The sequence below is a fragment of the Chlorocebus sabaeus genome, chromosome 9 (genome assembly GCF_047675955.1).
Source record: "Chlorocebus sabaeus isolate Y175 chromosome 9, mChlSab1.0.hap1, whole genome shotgun sequence".
Classification (NCBI taxonomy): domain Eukaryota; kingdom Metazoa; phylum Chordata; class Mammalia; order Primates; family Cercopithecidae; genus Chlorocebus; species Chlorocebus sabaeus.
The window spans coordinates 56,849,981-56,873,171 of NC_132912.1; positions in this window are offsets into that span (position 1 = coordinate 56,849,981).

Here is a 23,191-nt window from a genome sequence, read left to right on the forward strand (position 1 = left end):
AGTGGTATTTTCTGACTTAACCTGGCATAGGATAACAAGTATAATATGATTTTATTTCCTTTCTTTCTGTATTTTCTACTCCATCTCTCTCTTCCCCATCACATTCCTTGAATTTGTTCAAATAGTTTGGGTCTTTAAATTGAGATTATCATTAACACATTTATTTATTTGTAATGATAATAGCCAACCATATCCAGACACTGGTCTAAGCATTTTACGTTTAATGCTCAAAATAAGATTTACTTTTGACTTTTAGTTTATAATCCTATTAACAGTAATTCTTTGGAATTATTGTTCTACTGATTTTATTCTTCTTGTATGCTACGACTTCCCCCGTTCTGATTTCCTGGTTTCAGTTCATCTTTTGGCTATGTGGAGTGTGCCTATTTTCAGAAAGTATGAGACATACAACAGAGACTTGGGACTGCTGAGATTTTCTGTTGTCCTCATGTATGACTGGAAGCTCATCAGAATCTTTAGTCTTAAAAAATCACATAGAATTAATTCATTGTTTTAGTACTTTAGGGAAGAAGTCATCATCCAGCCTGGTTTTTATTCCTTTAAAGTGGTACGTTTTATCTTTAGATGCTCACAATTTTTTTCTTTTGTTCTGAAATTAAAAAACAAAAAAGGTCACTAGGATAGTCAGGTGTGGTCATTGTTTTATTATTTTAGCTTTTCATTCAGAGATACTTTTCAATTTTCTGACTCAAGTCAACATTAAACGGGCAGATAGTTGGCATTTTCCCACATGAGTATAAAGGAGGGAGAGAGGTAAAAGAGATGAGGACCCTGCCAGGGAGTAGTTATAATCATGAACCATGGGAACCAAGTTGGGCCAAGCAGATAGTGAGACACAGGGCGGGGGTAATGGATAATGCCACAATGGAGGGAGTCAATGATTAGAGGTCTTGATGAGGATAAACAATTTCTTCATTGGGAATGCTAAAGTAGACAACTGGAAGACATGAAGGACGGTTGAGAGAGTGGAATACCTGAAATTGAGATTGTGTCACGGTCCTGTTTCATGCCTCTGGGATGGTGGGGGTGGAGATGGGATGGAGTGGGGGATGGTGTGGAGTCAAGGAACCGATAGGCTAGATGGGATCTGGGACAGGTTATTCATTCGGATGTTGGATTCACCACAAGGATGTTGAGAGTAGAGGTGGAGAGATAGACTGTGATTCTAGCAGTCTAGAGGGAGTGCAGGGTGTGACTGGGAGGTCAGGAAACTATATGCTTGGGAGAGGTGGGCAGCTGCATGGCATGGCCTCTAAGCAGGGTGGAGAGGAGACTATTTGGAAGCACAGTGGAGGGTGGGGCAAGGAGGACGTCTTACTGGGAGAGGTGAGAGGAAAACGTAACAGCGTCAGCTTGAAAAGGCTTCAGGTGAGGCAGTGGCCCCAGGGCACAGCTGGGTTAAACAAGAGGAAGAGGAAGTTTATGGGGGAAGGGGATCTTTCTGGCTATAGTTCATGTGCTCCAAAGAGTATATATAGTTCAAGGGTAGGGTGGGCCAGAGTTGCGGATGTTAGGACTAATATAAGGGTGATCACCTGGGAGGCGATGGGTGATTAAGAAAGTGAGATTTTGAGTAGTCACAGAGGTAAACAGGTGAAAAGGAGGCAGGGCAGGTTTCATGGTTGCATGACCTGTGCAAATTACACAAGGCTCCATGATTAGAAGGGCTCCATGCTTGGTTTAATGCTTTGCTGTTACCCTTTTACAGTTCTTAATTTTTTTGAACAAGGAGCTCTGTATTGTCATTTTTCTCTGGGTCCCATGAATGATAAGTGGTTCTGGGAAAGGGTTTAGGTGTGACTGTCCTTTGAAGGGGAGTTCAGTTCCCACACTGGCTGACTGCTTGGGGTTTCCCAGGTCTCCGTTCCCTGCCCAGCAATGCTATTTTTTGTCAATCAATTTTTTGATTGACAAATTTTTTGCAACGTATTTTTGTCAATCAACTGTCCTAAGACCCAGCCTCACTTCCTTCCCACACATCTCCCAGTTAGAGTATTTGAGGGCGTCTTTTATTCTCTTTGTGGCTAATTGGTGGAAAGGAATGGGGCATATCAGTCTTTCTTCAATTCAGAGTATTCTATAAGATATCTTACAGAAGTTTGTAAAAGTTTCTAACATGAGAATGTTCCCATTTCTTTGTTTCCACCAGTGATAATAGGTTTTCCTCTAATATTATATATTCTTTGGCCACTTAATGAGGACTGGGGGCAACAAGGAAGAAGAACTATAGTTATATCTGATCAAATTGTCACTATAAGAGATTTTTCTTTCTCTCTCTCCTTTTAAATGGGATAACTCTTTTTAAAGAATCAGGGCATATATCCTTGTCTTCTAAGTCCTTTTTGCTTTGAGAGACATTTGTATCATTAGACATAGCAGATAGCTGAGTATATTATTTAATTTTGGTAAGTTGCCAGTGCTTACTACTACCCAACTATTAATGCAAGGATACAGAACTATTGACTACATGAAAATCAATTCAGGGTTGACCTAGTAGCAACTTATGTAGTATCGATAGGTTACTTCCTCCTGAAAAGAAATTACTTTTTCTTTCTTTCTTTTCATTTTTTTCTTTATAACCTCTATTGACCACACACACTTCCAAACAGCAACATCATCCATTTATTGCTGTATTTCACATTAAGTGTGTGAGGAAAAAAAACCCTCAACATAGCAGAGATTAGTTTCCGTGCATTCAAAATGAGATCTAAATAAGCAAGACCTATGAGGAAAATGACCTTATTTATCTTGTTCATTCTTCACATTTAATCTCACTTAAGGAAGAAAAAATTCAAATTCTTTTTTTTTTTTCTGACATGCAGTGTGGCCTGCACAACCCATGACAGTTATGTATGTGAAGAGGAGGATGTGTGGGGGCTTTTGAATGTCATCAGCTCAGCCAAATACCATGACTTTCTGTTTATTTCAGCAGACAGCGTGGATGCCTAATAAAGATGCTAGCAAAATATTAAACAAATGAGCCTACTATTGGAAGGGAATGGGGGTCAACAGAATTTATTACACACCTACTGTGTGTTAGCTGTCAGCTTGCTACTTTCATTTGTCATCTCAGTGGATAAAATGACAGCCTCATGTAATTTATTTCTTGTTTCTTATATAGTCACTCACCAGCTAATGATGTTTTTCAACTTCATACTGCATATATGAGAGTGGTTCCATAAGATTATAACACTGTATTTTTACTGTACCTTTTTAATGTTTTGATATGTTTAGATACACAAACCCTTACCCTTGTGTTACAGTTGTCTCCAGTATTCAGTATGGTAACATTGCTATACAGGTTTGTAGCCTAGGAGCAATAGGCTGTATACCATAGGCTATATAGCATAGAGCCCCCATGTGTACTAGGCTGTACCATCTAGGTTTGTGTAGGTACATTCTGCGGTGTTCTCACAGCAACAAAATCACCTAATGATGCATTTCTCTGAGTGTATTTCTGTTGTTAAGTAACACATGGCTGTGTAAGGAAACAGACACAGCGACATTAGGAGTGTTGGTCCAGCGTCACACATTATGGCCAAGCAGGCCTAGAAATAAAGCACGTGCTGTCTCCAGTTCTCTTATATTATACTCTGGATTCTGATATGTGGGGATTGAAGATCAAATTCCACGGTGGAAATGGATGTTGAAGCAAGGTTTTTGGAGAGATCCTCTGGCCACCTGGAGGGAGGTGCAAGCTTGAACACCCACGGGGAGAACACTTGGCATGTTGAAGGACTGCTGTATAATCCATCCTGCCCTGCTGGTCTTCCCCAATATTTCTTTCCACTCCAATTCCTTTGCGTGTTTAACTTTCAGGCTTTGCTTGTGTTAAATGATGTGGGTCTCTGTGTGTGTGTTGTGGCTGCACAAAAATGACAATATTTAGTATTTGGCAGAAAAATATTTCATCCATGGGCATTAAAATTGTCATTCTCCAGCAGGAGTATGAACCCCAACCTCTGTCTTAACAACCTCTTAGTTTTTTCTTTGTGGATAAATGAGAGTACTGAAGGAAAAAATATTTGTGCCTTGACTTTCTTAAAAGCTTGTTTTTTGTCACCAGCATATTCTCTTGGCTACTCTACCCTCTTCTCCATCCAGATCTCTTGATCAGACGGTTTGGAACCACACTTCTATTGCTGTGATTATCTCCTGGGCAGCCTCCCTCTGACCCAGGTGCACAATGGGGGATGCATCTTGGCATGTTGATGATGGTACTGTCTTGCCAGTGACCTTTTATCCCTGTTAGGCCTGGAATTGGTTAGAGGGCTTAGATTTGTGGGACAATTATAGTTTTCTAATAAAACACCTGGCTTCAATACACATGAGGCAGTTACCTAATGTGTTGGAAATTCTACTTGCTGTTCAGAAAGGTTATATTTCCACAACATCCATTTTCCCTAACAGCTTGGAATTCTGTTCATAATCCCTAACATTATGGGATATCTACCCACATAAAGGATATAAAACATACTACTTGTGCTTTCTGCACAGGCTATCTTCTGAAGTTACAAGCTAATGAACTTCATTCCTTTCTCCCTTCTTTCCCTCCTTTCCTTAATACTAGTGAGCAAAGTATTTATGCTGGAGTTAGACATTCAGAGACTAGGAAGACCCAATGTGACATTAGGTAGGTAATAGGCATATAAAGTACTGATTATAACAAAATAAAAAATTATTACAGGTCAAAGGCATCAGAGAGAGTCTTACAAAAGATGTTCTTTTTGAGTAAAAGCTGGAGAAGTGGATATAAATTTTCCATGCTGAGAGGGCAGGAGAAAGGGCGCTTCGGGTAGAAGGGGTCACGTGAAAGGGTTTGGCTTGGCTGGGAAAGAATATACTTGGAGCTCAATATTGCCTAAGAATATGGAGAAGAACAGCAGAAAGTGAGGTGGAAAAAATTGTGGGGCTATTGAAAACCATAGATCTTAAATGGCATGAAGAGGAGTCTGAATGCTATCCTCTAGGTGATATGAACCACCGACAGTTTTAAACAAGAGGTTTGCCATATGCAGATTTGTATTTTAGACTAAAACAATGAGGTGTCAAGGGTGAATTGGGCTGGATGGGGATGAAAAGGGATACAAGGGCAGGAGACCACAGCTGAGGCTATTTCATGGGTCTAGCTAAGTACCTGCATTAGGTAACCGATGATGAGAATAAGGAGAAGCAGTATATTTAGGTGACATTGTGGAGACTGAGGGATAGGACTTGGTTACTAATTGGGGTCCAGAGACATGAGAGGAGTAAAGCACGAATAATAGTCCCCGATTTCTAGCTTGGATAATTGAGTCAGATGGTAGCACACTTTAATAAGGGAAGGGAGATAAGAAGAGGAGTGGGTTTGTCCAAGGGATGGTGAGAAGGAGAAGGACTGTGAAGTTTGAGGCACTCCCTTTTTTTTTTTTTCTTTTTTTTTAGCATTTTTAACATTCAATGAAGAACATATACCCCAGGGAGAAGCCTGTGGCGTTTTCCCTCCATTTCCACTGACCCTCAAGGCTCATCAGCACACTGCCACATAGAGAGATATGGCATCTTGAGTTCTTCGTCTTAACCAATGCAGGTGAAACTAATCAGCAGCGTTACAGATCCATCAGAGGGCAGCAAGCGGGTGTTTGTGGCTCAGGCTGAATGACTGAGGCAAGCCAGAACCTTCTCTAATGCAATGTGACACTGGTATCAGGCCAAAGCTTGCTGTTAATAAATTTCAGCATTGTCCCTAAGTCACAATCACACAGTATGCGAAAGAGCTACCTACAAGCAGCTTCTAAACCCAAGCCGAGCACTCAGAGCCATTAGGTGAACTCTCTGTTGATAATGATTTGCATTTCTCAGTGCCTGGCATTGCCACCAGTGATTAGAGGACTGATAATGTCCTGGCCAAAATGTTGTCTTGGGAAGTCACTCTGCACCTGTCTGGGTAAATAGATGTGGGGAGTGAGGTAGGCAGATGTGGGGTGCCTGGTCAAACACAGAAGAGATAGAATGGAAACTCTAAAACTTTGTTGAACCAGAACACAGCATGATGAAGAAACACATTCTCTGGTAATTATAAGCTCTGTTTCATGCAAGGAGCTTATATTGGCCAACTCTTTCAAGAATGCTTACAGTGCATGCAGAAAGCAGTCCTAGGATTGATGCAATGCCCTGACGGTGTCTTCAACCACTTGTTGGGAGTCAGGGAATGTAATAGAAAACAGTTATTGTGTGCCCCCTATCTGGAATCATTAAGCAAGCTTCTAGAGGGCCATCCTGTGCTTGGCAGGTCCTGCAGTCTCCCATGGACAGGATCTGGGGAGGAGGCTGAAAAGAAGAGGCATGAATCATGGGTCAGGTAAGTTCAATACCCACTCTCTGAAATATGGAGCCCCACCAGCTCCCCGTGATCCATGACATCCCTGCCTGTCCTCTGCACTTAAAGTTACTAATGAGAAAGGAAGTTTTGCAGTTGACCGGCCCTGGGCCAGCACAGTCCATCAAATTTTATCTGTATTCTCCGTGTAAGGAGAAAATTACCAAGCACAAATCCAATTGAAGGCAGGAGCAATTAATGTGGAACATGCACAGCTAAATAAGCTATTTAAATGTATGGCTACAAATTCCCAGGTCTGCCCATTTGGAGGGGGGCCAGCAGAGCCCCCATCAAATGTTCCAGGACTGGCTGCCAAGCAGATAGCTAAGTGCAAAACCCCAGAGAGGTTGTCAGGAGATGTTTATGAAATATCTTCATGAAGAACTTGTGAGGCTCCGTGGTGGAGGGCTCCAAAGATGATCCAGGTGGACAGGTAGAATGCTGGAATTTAGGGAAGACCTCATCATTCCCCAATTCCCCAGATGGAGTTTAATTTGGCCAGAAAGTGTTTACAACACTTTGTAAACCGAACCTGAGCATTAGCTTAGCCTAGTTTGGATTCTTGGTTTTTTGATTGCCTGGGTAGTCTCTGAATAGGCCAGTTACATTCATCCTAAATGTCAGGGGAAGCTAAAATAAAGCAGGCTCAAAAACATATTTTTTTTTTTTTGCTAGAAACCTTTAAGGTCATGTCATATTGCATGATATAGGGATATCATGCTGTTTGTAGTGATATTCGACTTTGAGTAAAAGTTGGAAGGAGACTAGGAAATTGGCTGTGTTAGAGTAGCTGAGACAACTATTACAACTGTTGACTTGGAAATTTCCTAGATACATGAGATAACGTAAATAGTTTTATCAGCTTCTTTTAGGAAATCCCTTGAAGTTCATGAATTTTGCTTCCTTTATTCTAGACTAAGAATCTGTCATGTTATTAGAGGGCACAATTTTTCAGATCATAGCTTTTCATATTATTCAAAATCAAGGAATCTCTGTATTTAAAAATTATTCAAAATGTAGACAATTTGATGATCCATTTCATGAAGTTGTCCTCTTTGCTTCCTCACACAGCCCTGGATTCAACTGAGGAATAAACATACTGTTACAGAATTACTACAAAATTATCATTAATAAAAGAAAACCCTGATTTGGAAATATTGCCTCACAATCTCCACATATGGAAAAGAAATTTAAAAAAAACTTAAAAAAAAATCCAAACAAAACTTCTGCCAGCTATTTCTTATCTTTGTTTGGGAATCCTTTCCAGAAGTTTTTAGAGATGTAAAATGCATTGGAATGGAAGTCAAGAGGCTTTATCATTAACGTACAACCTTGGGCAAATCACTTAAGCTCCTGGCTTCCCTTTCCTCATCTGTGTAATGAGGTTTGGTGGAGTGATCTCTAAGGGCTGTTTTTCATCACCTGACTATCTCTTACCAAATGTAACTGCTGAAGGCTTAAACCTTGCTGCTCAGGTGCTAATGGTGAGTCCTGGGACCAGCAGCATCTGCGTCACTCCCCGGTGCTTGTGCAAAATGCAGTATCTCAGCCTGCACCCCAGACCTACTGAATCAGAATCTGCACATTAAGAAGACCTCAGGTGATTTATATACACAGGAATATTGAGAAGCACTGAATACAAACTGAAGTCTCCCTTCTTTTGCACCCAGTGCTCCTGTTTGTCTCTACCAGACTCCTTATCCCTTGCTGTGTTACTTTGGTACAGGCTCTGAGAACCGCTTCCAGCATTCTTGTTTCAAGGGCAGACATTACCAGACAATTATGCTATGATTATATGGTAGTTGATTTTCAGTTTTCAAGGTCAGGATTAATAGAATAAATATAGTGTAAACACAACATTAGAGTTTTTAACCTTTTTTTTTTCCTACTGAAAGAGAAAATCATTTTCTCCTGAGCTTGCTGAGCCAGCTCTCTGCAAAAACAGAGCCCCCCTCCTGTTATCAGTCATTGCTGGAAATGGGAGAGGAGGCTACTGGACCACAATGGGTTTGGCTATCATCAGAAATGGGACCTCAATTAGCCTGAGGACAGCACTCTTTTGCTTGATGAATTCAGATTGATATCAGGAAGAATTTGTATAGGATGGGAAAAATGAGGAGGAGGCCCAGGACCAAGAGGGGTTGGGTCCATCAGAGAACACTCGTTTTGGATGAGTGACTTCGCCGTATTCACAGTTAATGGTAGGATAGCCAGACTCTCTAGGAAGACAGCTCTAAGATTGTGAGGCTTCCCACCTTGTATCAGGGATCAGCGAACTGTGGCTCTGCCAGCTGCCTGTTTTTGTAATAAAGCTTTATTGGATCACAGCCTTCCTCATTCATTTACACATTGCCTATAGCTGTGTTCATTCCAACAGAGACCATATAGCTGCAACGCCTACAATATTTACTCTCTGGTCCTTTACAGAAGAAATTTTCTGGCACCTGCCCCATAACGATTTTTGTTCCTGAGTTTTAAATATTGTGGGGGGAGGGATGATGAGGGATTCCAGTTAAGATCAACAATTTTGATGAAACCTACCCTGCTGTACTGCACACTTTGCAGTACCATTTTTATTCCTGAGTTTTAAATATTGTGGGGGGAGGGATGATGAGGGATTCCAGTTAAGATCAACAATTTTGATGAAACCTACCCTGCTGTACTGCACACTTTGCTCCTGAACAATAGTTGAGAAGCCCTGTGGGCTTAAGGCCTCAGTAAAATGACCTGCTGTCCTGATGAAATATCTAGCAATCCATCCTTCAAACACATTGAGCTTCTTCAGTCACACCTTACAGCCACCGCAGAACTTCATTTTTTTGGTAACAATGCAGCATATAACCATTTGCCCTCTCTTATCTCTCCATGTATACCCGATTACTGCTTCCCGAAGTTTAGGTCTTCTTTGGTTACCTTGCTTACATTTGGCACAAGTCTAACTTCTACTTTCTGGCTTCTGGGCACTGTGTACACAGGGTAGGGGCATGGTGGTGGTTGTGGGGTGGGAGGTGAGCCCTGGAGCATCACTACGTGCTATGCTCTGAATGTTTGTGTCTCCCCAAATTCATATCCCCAATGTAATAATGTTAGGAGGCAGGGCCTTTTGGGAGGTGATGAGGTTATAAGGACTGCATTTATAAAGAATGCCTGAAGGAACTTCTTTTCCTCTCCCATCATGTGAGGATGCAGCAGGAAGCCACAGTCTATATGCAACAGGCCCTCACCAGACACTGAATCTGTTGGCACCTTGTTCTTGGACTACCCAGTCTCCAGACTGTGGGAAATTAATTTCTGGTGTTTATAAGCCACCCAGTTTATGGTGCTTTGTTATAGCAGCCCGAACAAACTAAGACATCAGGGAATCATGGAAAACAGCACTGCTATGTGTCCTTCTGAATCACTTTGAGGTCACTCGGATCATAAGCCCAGAGCTCAGACCTCCTGTGGATTATGTACACGGCTCTAATTACAGACAGTTTGTGTCGATAAGAAGTCCTCGCCTTCCACTAAGGCTGTAAGAAACATTTAATATTTTAAGCAGAGAAAGAGCATCAGAATGGCACTAAAGGGAACTACAAAACTCTCTTTTTTTCTTTTTCTTTTTAAATTTAGAAGATAAAATATACAGTAGGTCTTTGAAATTTTAATTGTCAAAATTCCAGGGGATGTTACCTTGTTATGGTTTTATTAATTTAAAGTCAATTAAAAAATTGAAATTCTATTACAGATATTTCTAGCTTTTTGGCTTAGACATTTTGATGTGAGCACTGGAAAAGATTAGCTGAGGTCTCCCTCCTCCTTCTATATGAAGAGCAGAGGGGGAAAGCGTTAAGAAGACATCTTGGAGGAGATCGTGAATGGCAGGAATTATTTTCAATATTTCACTTTGCTGACTCCTGAGTCTCAAAAGCCTTTAATATGCCATTGCCACAGTGTGAGGCAATTAAGAGTAGAAAGCAACCTTTCAATCGTGGCTTGGGAAATTCCAGGTTGTACAGAGGCACTGAGTGGTTAAATGCCAGTAATTATATTATGATAAGCCTCCAGATTCAGATTCTCTAGGTCGAAAACAACAAAACTCTGATGAGTGCCGGGGACAAAGTCAAAGCAAAGTTAACTTAAACACAGTTGGCACTCCTTATTAGTGGGCTCCACATCCACAGATAAAACCAACCATGGGTCAGAAATATTAAAAAAATAAAAATTATGCTATTCTGAACTTGTACAGATTTTTTTTCTTGTCATTATTCTCTAAGTGATGCAGTATAACAACTATTTACATAGCATTTACATTGTATTAGGTATTATAAGTAATCCAGAGATGATTTAAAATATGCGAGAGGATATGCATAGGTTATATGCAAATACTATGCCATTTATATAAGACTTGAGCATCTGCAGATTTTAGTATCTGAGGGAGGTCCTGGAACCAATTCCCCATGGATACCAAAGGACAAATATACACATTTTTATTTTTAAAATTTTCAAATTTTGTAAAATTTTTATAGATTTTGGGTACAAGTGCAGTGATGTTACATGAACATATTGGGTAGTGGTAAAGTCTGGGCTTTCGGTGTAGCCATCACGCAGATAATGTACATTGTACCCAATAGGTAGTATTTAATCCCCCACCTCCCTCCTACCTTCCCACTTTTCAAAGTTGCCAATGTCTATTATTCCATTCTGTGTACACACTTTTAAAGGAATAGTTTTTAACTTTTTCTTTTTATTCATTTGTTCCTCCAGAAGATCTAGGTTGTTCCTCATGATAATAAAACAGTTGAATAACTGCACAGAACTGGAAAGAGCAGTCTTTACAGTCAGAAGAGGTTTTAGTTCCCAGCTCAGTAGCCAGTTCACTGTGATCTCGGACAAGTTAATTCATCTCAGTTTCTGTTTCTTCATCTGTAAAACAAGTTCAGCAATAGCAACCTTTTGTGTTAATAGATGATAGTAATTCAGAAGAAAGAAATAGGAAGGGAGGAAGGAATCAAGGAAAGAGAGAGAAAAAGAAAGAAAGAAAAAGAACTTTCCACCCCTGCTCTTCATAAAGAAAGAGGTGGGAGACCTCACCTAATCTTTTCCAGGGCTCAAATAAAAATGAATGAAATAATGTCTTTAACATTTCAAGCCCTATCCTGCACATTGGTAGGTTAGAAAATTACTAAAAAGTAAGTTAATAGGTTAGTGAATAGCTTAGTAAGTTTTAAAAATCATGTTTATCCTAATACTTAAAGGAGAGTTAGATCAAATACCATCTCATTTTGAGTCCAAGCAGCAGAACTGGCTGCCATCTTCATCTGAAGAACTTATTTTTAAGCTGGATGGATGTTTTGAAAACTAAAGTATTGGAGGATCAGCACAGTGAGAAATTGAATCATGGTGTAATTGCTCCCTGCCAGATCCATCCTATGCACCTCCCTAGATATACGTGCACGTGACTACCTCTTGGGCCTAGACTGATGCCCTGGAAAGCCTGGGCCGGTGTCTTTAGCTCCTTGACACCTGACACTCCTGGTTGTCTCAGCTGCTCCTAGAGGCCAAGACTGGGCCTCAGCAATTGCCCATTGCCATGGTAGTACCAATGTCAGGTCCAACTTGACCAGATACAGAGATGCAGAGGCACCTGAGTGACACAACCTGGAAGCAAAGGGTGCTTTAACCAATAAAAACATTCTGCAGGAGATGGTAATGAGTCAGCAGATAGATTATTCACTCTTCTTCTCCCTGAAGGACGTTCTGAGACACAGTGAGTTTACAGAGACTCTCCAGAGACGTGCTAAATGATGAACAACCAGCTGGTTTTTCTTATGAAGTTGTTTCTGGTTCTATAATAAACTGCTTTGTATTTGCTTCATGTGTTCGCATGTTCGCTTTCCACTTTCCTCACTCATGCTTCCCTGGGATTGTATGTCCAAGTGAAGAATTGGCATGCAAACTTGGCCTCAAGTTCAGTTTTCTGGGACCAAGATGGTAGGTACCAGGGGTGACTCTAGAGGGCAGACCTTCTGGATAGGATTCTGGAGTGGGATTCCCCACCTATCTGAAGTCCACATGGAACATATTGCTGGGGTGCTAATCATACTTGGCATATGGTGGTACTAAAATGACTACCAGCATGAGGAGCTGTGTTGGGGGAAAAAGTGACCAATGAATTTGATTAGTTTGGGGCAATGATAATGACAAGTCTTTTCATCTTAGTTTGCTGTTCGTGGTAGCATTAGAGACCTTGCTAATATAAAATTAACCAAAGAAAGAAAATTAAAATTTATTTTAATTTAATGGGACTTTAAACTGTCACCTTAAGGCACATTCTGACAGCTAGAGGCTGTCTATGGCACTTTAAAAGGAGAGGATCATATCTGGCAGCTTCACTCTAGACTCTGCTGGACATCTAATTATGATTATGGCAGCAAACGAGGCCAAGTATACAGTCTTGACAGGCATCCCTTGTCAGAGTCAGTGCTTTGACAGGGAAAGATCGGAGGTCGGAGAACTAAGCATACTTGTTTGGATAAGCCTAGAACCTTAAACTCCCAATTTTCCAGAACTTTCTTGGTGGCAGAAGCAGTCCCTTCCTGTTCGTCAGAGGAAAAGAGTCTCTCCTTGCCTGTAGATCATGCAATCATGCCTCACCTGAGATATAAGATATAAGATCTTATATCTTATTAGATGATGCTTGTTCTGTTCAAGATCTGACTGCACCTCCACAGATGTCTCCAGGCTAACAGCAAGGATCGTTTCTCAGCAGAACTTAAACAAAGGAGTACAAACCGTGCTATATAACCAAGAGTCACACAGCAGAGGAATTGCAGGGACTTGCTAATCATGCCAGCGGGAAACAGGAGAATACAAATGGAGGCAGATCCTACATGCAATAGACCAGGGTGTATGGAATATGTTGAACAGGGGACAGCATATTGGCATGAGGTCCTTATGCAGTTCTGTTAAAGGCACTGAGACTGACCAACTGGTTTCTTGGAATGGCTTATTGAAGTTTGGACAAAATATGGCCTGTGGTGAATGAGATATAGATGCCAATAACTCCTTTGGCTTATTGAGGAAGGAATCAGAAGGGTTAGGAGGTAAGAACATTAGATTGGGTTTACCATAGAAGACCAGAGAACCCACCACCTGACTGTGTTCTCCAGGAGACCCCAGGAAACAATGAGAGAACAAGAAATGCCCTGTTGTGAGGTGGCTGGCATTGCTGAGAAGGGTAGTGGTAGCTGATGGCTGGTATTGATAGTAGGAGTTTTTGCCATGCAACTGGGATACCCACTGAAAATAGAGATTATTTGATTCTGGAATGACAAAAGCCAGGTGGTGGAACCTAATCATCAGAGGCCGGGGGCATAATTACAGGGAAAGGTCAGGGACCCAAAGGGTATCTTGTCTTGTAGGGTGTGTATTGATCCATGTATATAATAAATCTTGGTTTTTACAGGGGTGAGGTAGATGGCCAGCTAACTACAATATCACTCTATTAGAATAATAAACATTTTGAGGGCTGAAGAGGAGACAGGTTATGCCAGAAAGCGTACTGGAAAATTGTATTTCCTTCCCCAATTTCCAGATTAATGTCACTTCACTAACTCAGAGTCCGTTGATTAAAGTCAAATCTTGTTCTTTAGGGCAGGACCTTGAAATACTATTGCAAATATTCCTCAGAATCCTTACTCAAAGGGACCTGTGGCAATCCTTCACCAGAATCTGAAGGTCTAAATATTTAATTAATATGCACACACACATATATAATGTGATATATGTGTGTGTGTATACACATACATATACACAATATACACACTCAGATTGTATATGCTGTCAGAAGTCTCACATAGTAAGAGTTTTAGTGTATAAAGCATCAAGTAAAAGCCATGAGCTGCCCTCTCTCTAAGCCAGATGATAAATCAGAGGCAATACTATATTCCATGAGGAATGAAGAGAATAATGCCACTGTTAAAAACCTGAAGTTGCAAGGGTGTTTGTTTAATTAACCCTGACTTCTGTGAAATAAGATGGATTATAGCAGATAGTGATGGGCTAATTAAACATAATCAGATGGCAGCCTCAACCAAAGATGCCACAATGGGAACACTTACTTACTGGAGAGGAGCTACACAGCCTTTGGGTCTTTGTATGAGGCTATTGATTTGGTAAATGCTTTCCTCTTGGTCCCATTCAATTTACATTTACAAGACAAAGACCACAGTGTACTTTAACTGTCTTACCTCAGAACTATGCTAACCTTCCCATGTTCTAATACAATAGTCTGTAGGGACCTTGACTGTCTTGACCTTACACAGAACATGAAGACAATCCATTATCTTGGTGTTATCAGGTTAACTGGACCTTGTAAGCAAAAAGTTGCAAGTGCTTTAGGTGCCCTAGTAAGTGCATATGTGTTAGAGGGTAACATAAACCCTATGAAGATTCAGGTGTCTGCCATATTGGTGATTTCAGAAGTTTAGTGGTTTTGAGTATGGTGAAACATTTCTTCTAAGGTAAAAGAAAATTCCCATAACTTATAAAGAGACACTCTCCTCAGCAGGCTTCTTTGGATATTTGAAAAAGCATGTATTATACTTGAGATTATCCAGTGATTAAAAGGGCTTCCAGTTTTGAGTGGACCCTAGAGTTAAAAAGGAGTCATCATTTCTTCTGTCTCCAGTAAAAAATAGCCAGCAGCTGTGATCATGCTGGAGCTGTCTGTGGTGGGATCTTTGGCAAATCCCGTTGTTGCAGCATAGCACAGACCTGCAGGTTCTTAAGAGAGGCCATAACCTTGGTTGCAAAGAATTGTTCTTTGCTTGAATAACAGGTTCTGGAACTCTACTGGCTCTAGTAATGACTGGACAAATAACTACGGGAAACCAAGAAACTCTGCAATAAAACATGTCTATTAGACATGATTTTTATTGGGCACATGATATGTTGAATGTCGGACTTTAGAGATCAGACTGGAGCAGGACTTGAAGACAAATAAACAACAACCCAAACAGGTCACCCAGACCCCTATGTCACCAATTCATCTCCTTCAGTTTGTACCTATGGATACATCAGGGGCTCCCTACAACCAACTGGTATGAGAGGAAAGACTTGAACCAGACTTACAAGTGGGTTGTGGTGATATGTTGGAAATGGACTCCTGTTACATTTTAGCTATACTCACTGTTGCCCTGAAAGGAAATCCTTTTAGTCGGTATAGTATGCTTGGTCAACTACTTTGTGTGGGGGAAATTTAGGCAGAGGTACCAGAGTTACGGCTATAGACTAATGCCCAGTCAAGTGGAATGACTTGGTAGTTTTGTCAGGAAAAATGGCAGATCCATGGCAGAGAGCTCTAGGGAAGAGACGTGTGGGTAGAAAGACCTACGGGGAGCAGGCCCAAAGCATGAGCATTTTGGTGTCTCACTCAGTCAACATCCACCAGGGCACCCATTAAGGGAGGTTTTAAACACCAGATAGACAGAATGGTTCATCCCATCTACCAAAATCAGGAACTTTTCTCCTTGGTCATCCCAGAACTTGCCCAATGGACTCATGAAAAATCGCCCTTGGTGGTAGGCAAGGAGTCTATGCATAAGCACAGCAAGGTGGCCCTTTTGTCACTGTGGCTTCTGTAGCTACCGTGACGACTGCATGTTCAACGTGTCCTTGGCAGGGTCAAGGACAAATGTTGGGCTCTGGAACATGACGCCATTCCTTGGGGAGGTCAATTACAGCGGGCCACTTAAGTAAAGCTTTAAAACAAGTAATGCCATATATATTTATATAAATGTGTGTTTATATGATATTTATATAAAGTGAAATATTAAGCCTGAAATGGGAATGATAAACAACAAGTTCAGTATAGTGGTTATCTCAGGAAGTGAGGGAAGGGCAGTGGTATTAACGAGTGTTTCAACGTCATTCATCATTTATTTTTCACACTTAGTGACATATCACAAGTTTTTATTATATCACTTCCTTTTTCTTTTTACAGGTACAAAATTTCATATACAAAAAGAATTGTGAAGATAATGTTGACTCTAATTAGTAAGACAGGCAATAATTTTACACAATAATAAGGAAGTTCAGTGTGAGAAATTAGGTAAAGTAGAATCATAGAGGCTTCTAGTGGCAGAGCCAGGCTTGCATGTGCATCTTCTTCATAAGAGCCCTGAAGCCTCTCATTGCAGGACAATCGTGCTCTCAGCCTGCATTCTGTAGAGGGTGTGCACTGTAACACAGCATCCTTTGAAGCAGGGGTTGGGAAACTTTTTCTGTAAAGGGCCAGATAGTCAATATTTTTGGCTTTGCAAGCCGTGTAGTACCTGTTGCTACTACTATACAACTGCTGTTGTAGTATGAATGCAGCCATACACCATACATAAACAAAAGGACATAGCTGTGTTCAGGACCGACTACATGATGTGTGGGGGCCAGTGCAAAGTGAAAATGTGGGTCCCCTGTTTAATAGTTAAGAACTTCAAAATGGCAACAGTAGTTCATTAAACCAAATGTGGGACCTTCTTCTTCTTCTTTTTTTTTTTTGAGACGTAGTCTTGCTCTGTTGCCTAGGCTAGAGTACAGTGGTGCAATCTCGGCTGACCGCAACTTTCGCCTCCCGGGTTCAAGCGATTCTCCTGCCTCAGCCTCCTGAGTAGCTGGGACTACAGGCACCCACCACCACGCCTGGTTAATTATTTTTTTTGTATTTTTAGTAGAGATGGAATTTCACCATATTGGCCAGGCTGGTCTTGAACTCTGACCTTATGATCCTCCCGCCTTGGCCTCCCAAAGTGCTGAGAGCATACAGGCGTGAGCCACTGTGCCCGGCCAAATGTGGGACCTTCTAAGTGTGAGGCCCTCTGTGGTGACACAGTTTGCATGCCCATGAGGCCAGTCCTGGCAGTGTCCCAATAAAATCTTATTTTCACAAATAAGTGAAGAAATGGATTCAACCCAGAGGAATATTTGCTGACCCCTGCTATACAGGATCAAATAACAGCAAGTATCTTTGATTGACAAAGAGGATTCTGAATAGGTGTGTGCCTACAATTCTACTGCTCAGCCATTCCTCAATTTTCTCACATTCATATGTCATGGTTCAAAGTCCATATACTGGTCCTTGACTTAGAATAGTCCCTTAGGGAAGGGTGGTCCTGGCCCTAGAGGTTAGCAGACCAACAGCAATAGGCTCTTTTCTAAGTATTCCCAATGCTGCACTATATTAATCAAAGACAGCACTAATCGGATAGATGTATGTATGAAGGGGAGTTTATTAAGGGGTATGGACTTATATGATAACAAGGTGAAGTCTCACCATAGGCCATCTGCAAGCTGAGGAGCAAGAAAGCCAGTCTGAGTCCTAAAACCTCAAAAGTAGGGAAACTGACAGTATAGCCTTCAGTCTGTGGGTCTGTGGCTGAAAGCCTGCGAGCCCCCTGGCAAATCACTGGTGTAAGTCCAAGAGTCTAAAAGCTTAAGAACTTGGGAGTCTGATGTTTGAGGGCAGGATGCATCCAGCACAGGAGAAAGATGAGGGCTGGAAGACTTAGCCAGTCTAGTCCTTCTACAATCCTGCTTTATTCTAGCCTCGCTGGCATTTGATTAGATGGTGCCCACCCAGACTGAGGGTGGGTCTTCCTCTCCCACTCCACTGACTCAAATGTTAATCTTCTTTGGCAATACCCTCACAGACACACCAAGGACCAATATGTTGCATCCTTCAATCTAATCAAGTTGACACTCAATATTAACCATCACATGTTCCTACCTGGTTACTTCTGGGAAGACGAAAGAAGACTTTTTATTTTTGTTCATTTTTACTCCAGGTAACTTTGTGTTGACTTTCCCTGGAAATGTCCTTGACTTCTGAAACACCTTCAAAGACCACTTTTGAAATAAACACACAATGATCTTTTCAGAAGCCTGCCAGCCTTTGATTAGCTCTTGCTGACTTTCTAAGAACATGTCTTGTCACTTTTGAGTTTTCAGGGAGGCCTTTGTAGTGTCTGGAATATCATTTTTTTGTATGTGTTTTCACTTCCTCAAATCAGGACTGGGCTCCTGCTGAGTCCCTGAGCTGGGCCTGCGGATTTCTGTCTCAGTCTGCTTTGGTCTCTCCTGCTGGAGAGACCTCAGCCCTTTCCAATGCTGATCTTTGTCCAAGTGGCTGCAGAATTTTAAAAACTCCATGGTGACATTAGCAGGGCTACTACCTGGAGAAGTAGTTTGGTCTGTATAATTGGAAAGAACACCTGGTGCTTATTCCCATTGCCTATGTTTGGGATTTGCTTTTATATTTGAGGCAAGACATGGATTCCTCTGATGGATTCAAAGTGATATGAGAACATTGAACGAAAACATGTACTTTACGGAAGCTCCAAAGTACATAGCTTCTGTGAAGCACATAGGTTAGGTAGAGTTCATACCAGGTCTGGATTGATCTATCTGTGCCTGGGAAAATGACCTCCAACTTGTCTCCTCTCAACCTGATTGTCTTAGAAACTATGGATTCAGGGTAAATTTGGAATGTTATATCTGCTTTGTCTGCAGTGGGGAACTGTGCTTGGCTTGGGGAACAGTGAGCTGGCCTGCTCAGGTCTGTGTGACTGGAAAGATTGGTGAGAAACAGCATGCAGCCCTTCTGCATCAACGTCTCTCCCACACAGCTTGGCCCTTGTCCAGGACAGTGGCACCTGTGCCACGCTGGTGAGGAGGTAAAAGTAGTTGCTCAGCCTCCTGATAAGTTGAGTACCTGCCGCATCGCTTGTCTGGTGTCCTTGAGTTACGCTGTCAGTCTAGTCTCCTAGGTCTGATAGCCAACCTGAATTCATAATAACCACTGTGGTGGTAGATTTAACACTGACCACCTTTAGAACCAGTATAGCGTGCTGGTTAAGCACTTGAACTTTGAGTCTGAGGACCTGAGTTTGAAGACTGACTCCATCACTTACTTGCTCTATCTTATTGGAGAGGTTATTTTACTTTGACCCAGTCTCCTCATTTGTAAACTGGGAGTGGATAGAAGGGGTTAATAGATGATGGATCATAGAGCCATGACTGGCACAGAATGGGGTAGATGGAGCTGCTTAGTGAGTATAAGTTGTTACTGAGAATAGCCTGTTTCATATGTGAGGTTTCATGTCAAGAATATCTTCATCATTGTCACATATAAATGAAAGTTTGGATTGATACAGTAGTCTTTATTATTCATTTCTCTTAATAAATATCTAATAATAGTATTTTATATATATATGTATATATTCTCCTTCCTGGCCTTTGTTTTAATGTATTCTATATTTTCATGCTGATTTCTGTATTATAGTTTTCCTAGAACCCAGTGAATCACTTAATTTTTTCCCTTCATATCTATTGAGGTGTCATTGACAAATAAAAATTGTATCCATTAAAGGTGTACAATGTAATGTGGCATTTTAACTTTCAATATCTATTCTTTTTTAATTTCAGGAATATTTTCTCCACTGATACCTTTTGATAATGATTCTATTCCAACTGACAAATGATAATTGAAATATTCAAGAATTTAGCAATCCCTCTTAATATTTATCTTTCTTCATTTTCTTTTTTCTCTCATAATTCTTTCTTTTTTATTTCTTTAGAGACAGCATCTCTCGTTGTATTGCTGAGGCTGCTCTTGAACTCCTGGGCATCAGCAATCGTCCTGCCTTAGCGTCCTGAGTACCTGGGACTACGGGGGTGCATCCCGATGCCTGGCTTAATTTCTTTATTTTTCTGTTTGTTTGAGTTGATATTCTATTCTGATAGTCTGATCTTCTGCAGCTCTTTTATCACTTCTAATTCTTTTTTTTATTTTGAGATAGAGTCTCACTCTGTCACCCAGGCCGGAGTGCAGTGGCACAATCTCGGCTCACTGCAACCTCCAGCTCACTGCAACCTCCGCCTCCCGGGTTCAAGTGATTCTCCGGTCTCAGCCTCTCAAATAGCTGGGATTACAGGCATGTATCATCATGCCCGGCTAATTTTTGTATTTCTAGTACTTTTGTATTTTAGACAGGGTTTCATCATGTTGGCCAGGCTGATCTCAAACTCCTGACATCAAGTGATCCACCTGCCTCAGCCTCCCAAAATGCTGGGATTACAGGCATGAGCCACCGCACCTGGCCTATCACTTCTAATTCTTAGTTGTTCTCCTGGGGAAATAGTTTTTTATTCTTTTCACTTTATGATTGAAAAGCCCCTTTTGGTGACCTAATAATGCATGATAGTGTACAACAACTTTCTTTTTAATCCTGATATTTGATACAAGATACGTTTCAAGTGTTGGGGTTATCTGAGACCCTTTCCTGCCTTTTTTGATCAGAGTTGTTTCTAAATAAAACTTTCTGATTACAGTAAGTCTTTTTATTTCTGTTTACTTGTGGTTTTTGGTGTATTTTTTGCACATTATCAAGGAAGGGGTAATGAGAACATTAATATACGTGCCATTCTACCTGTTTAGTCAATCGCAGGCTTCCCAAATTTGATGGTGCAACTCCAGCTGTCTGGAAATAATAAGCATATTGGAGGGAGGTTCCTGATAGAGTGCTTCTCCTGAACGTGGGTCTGAGAATCACACCACATGGAGATGGTCCCACAATTTTCCCAAACTACTCAAACCTCATTCGAAGCAGAAGTTGATCAGTGAGGATGAAGTATCCCACTTCATCCTTGTAGGCTCTGGCAGCGGGAGCCAGAGGTTGAGCATCAGACTGGTTGGGGGCACCTTATTCATGCAGGGACTGTAAAGGCTATCAGGTTATATGCATGATTAACACAAGTGCCTGCAAACCTGCTTTGCTTGACGTGGAGGCAGAAACACTGCAGCACGGCTGCCTGGGTCGGACTGGGAATCCAAGGGAATAGAACCAATATCCGAATGAACACTCAGCAAGAGTACAAAGAAATAGCCCTGAATTCCAGAGGGAACATGCAGTACCATGACAAGGCACATTTGCAAGTCAATCTGTGAGCTGGGTCAGAGATGTTATTACATTTGTACTCCCTAGACACTCTGGATACAGCAGAGGTAAAATTTTTTTCTGGCTGTTGCTTGGTAGCTCTGAGTTTTCCTGCAGCGGACAGCTTCTTGCTCTTTGAGGATTTTTAATTTGAGTATAGACTGGGCTGAGAGTGGAGAGACGGGACTCACTCAGGGTTACTCATAGAGGTGAGACAGGTTTCCTTTGCGTTTGTAGGACCACATCACGAGAGGAACAGGGCAGAGGGAATCATGGGCTGCCTTCCTATCAAGGTGCATGAGGGTGGCAGCCACTTTACACCTGTAAGTGACTGGGAGGAAAGACATTCATTTCAGAGATGAAAAGTGGGCTTGCTGAATAGGCTCTCCAACCCTGTGATCCAGAAGGAGTGGTATCATCAGTGTCCTCTGTCCTTGTTCCACTGGAAAGCTGTAAGGGGTAGCTATGTTAGATGTCTGACATGATCAAGGGTTAGCACAACTGCATCATCTGAGTGCTTCTTCAAGCAAGCAGGCACAGAGTTGGCTGCTAGGATAATGGGAATGGGGATGGAAAGGGCTGGCATGGAAGCAGCACTTGGGGACATGTGGCCAGCATTGGGAAAGGCCTGAGAAGTTAGCTTGACATCCATGCTTAGCTTGTCTTTGAGAAGGGCTAAAGGGACTCAGGATTGTCCAGGAAGGATACTCACACCCTTCTTCTAGAGTGCGCCTAGAAGAGGAAGGTGGACACATGGCTAGTCATGCCAGGACATAATGGGAGAAGAACTTCTGGACAATAGGCTTGGAAGGTAGAAATAGGAAGAGCAGCAGCAGTAAAGTTGTGATCAGCCTTTCTACATCCTCTGGAAGCATTCACCTGGACCCTTCTTGTCCCCTCTTCTCAGTATGCTGAGCAGAGTTTTGCAGAGAAAGTTATCAAATCATCATCAAAACAATACCGATAGTGTCAGAACACTCTACCATTTCCGTTAGTAGACATGTTTATGCATACGTGGCAAATACGTTTTAAGATACGGAGATAAGATTTTAAAGGCATGAGAGAATAAGACAGTTTTATTGCCCTCTTTAGATCTAGCTCTGCTTCATGAAGTGAAAAAAAGGTGAGAAGCAATATTAGAATATCTAACAACAAAACATACAATAATGGTATCAACAATAAGAGCTAATACACACACACACACACACACACACACTTTGTCCGTATGCATTTGTCTACTTCAGGTATCTCATATAGGTGGAATCATACAGTATTTGTATTTTTGTGACTGGTTTATTTAATGCTGCAGCATGTGCCAGAATTTCTTTCCTTTTTAAAGGGCAATAATGTGTCCCACTGTATGTACCTAGCACTTTAGCTTTATTCGTCAGTTGACGGATATGTGGGTTGCTGCCACCTTTTGGCTGTTGTGAGTAACTGTGCTATAAACACGGATCCAATAACGTCTGTTTGAGTTTCTGCTTTCAAAACTTTGGGCTGTATACCCAGAAGTGGAATTGCTGTATCATATGGTAATTCTTTTAATTATTTGAGGAACTACCATAATATTTTCCACAATGGCTGCTTCATTTTTACATTCCCACCAGCAGTGGACAAGGATTCCAGTTTCTCCACATCCTCACCAAACTGAAATGGAAATTGTGAAGATTACTAATAGCAACTGAGATATATTTGCCTCTTCATTTAGAGGAAAGAAAAGGAAGTAAGCAGATGCGTTATGTGTATCTTGACAAGTCCTGTTGTATAGAAGCCTGGAGTGAGTGAACTGTTTACCTGAAGAAACTTGCCAATGAGCCTAGGAAGTTTTTGAGTCAAAGGAAGA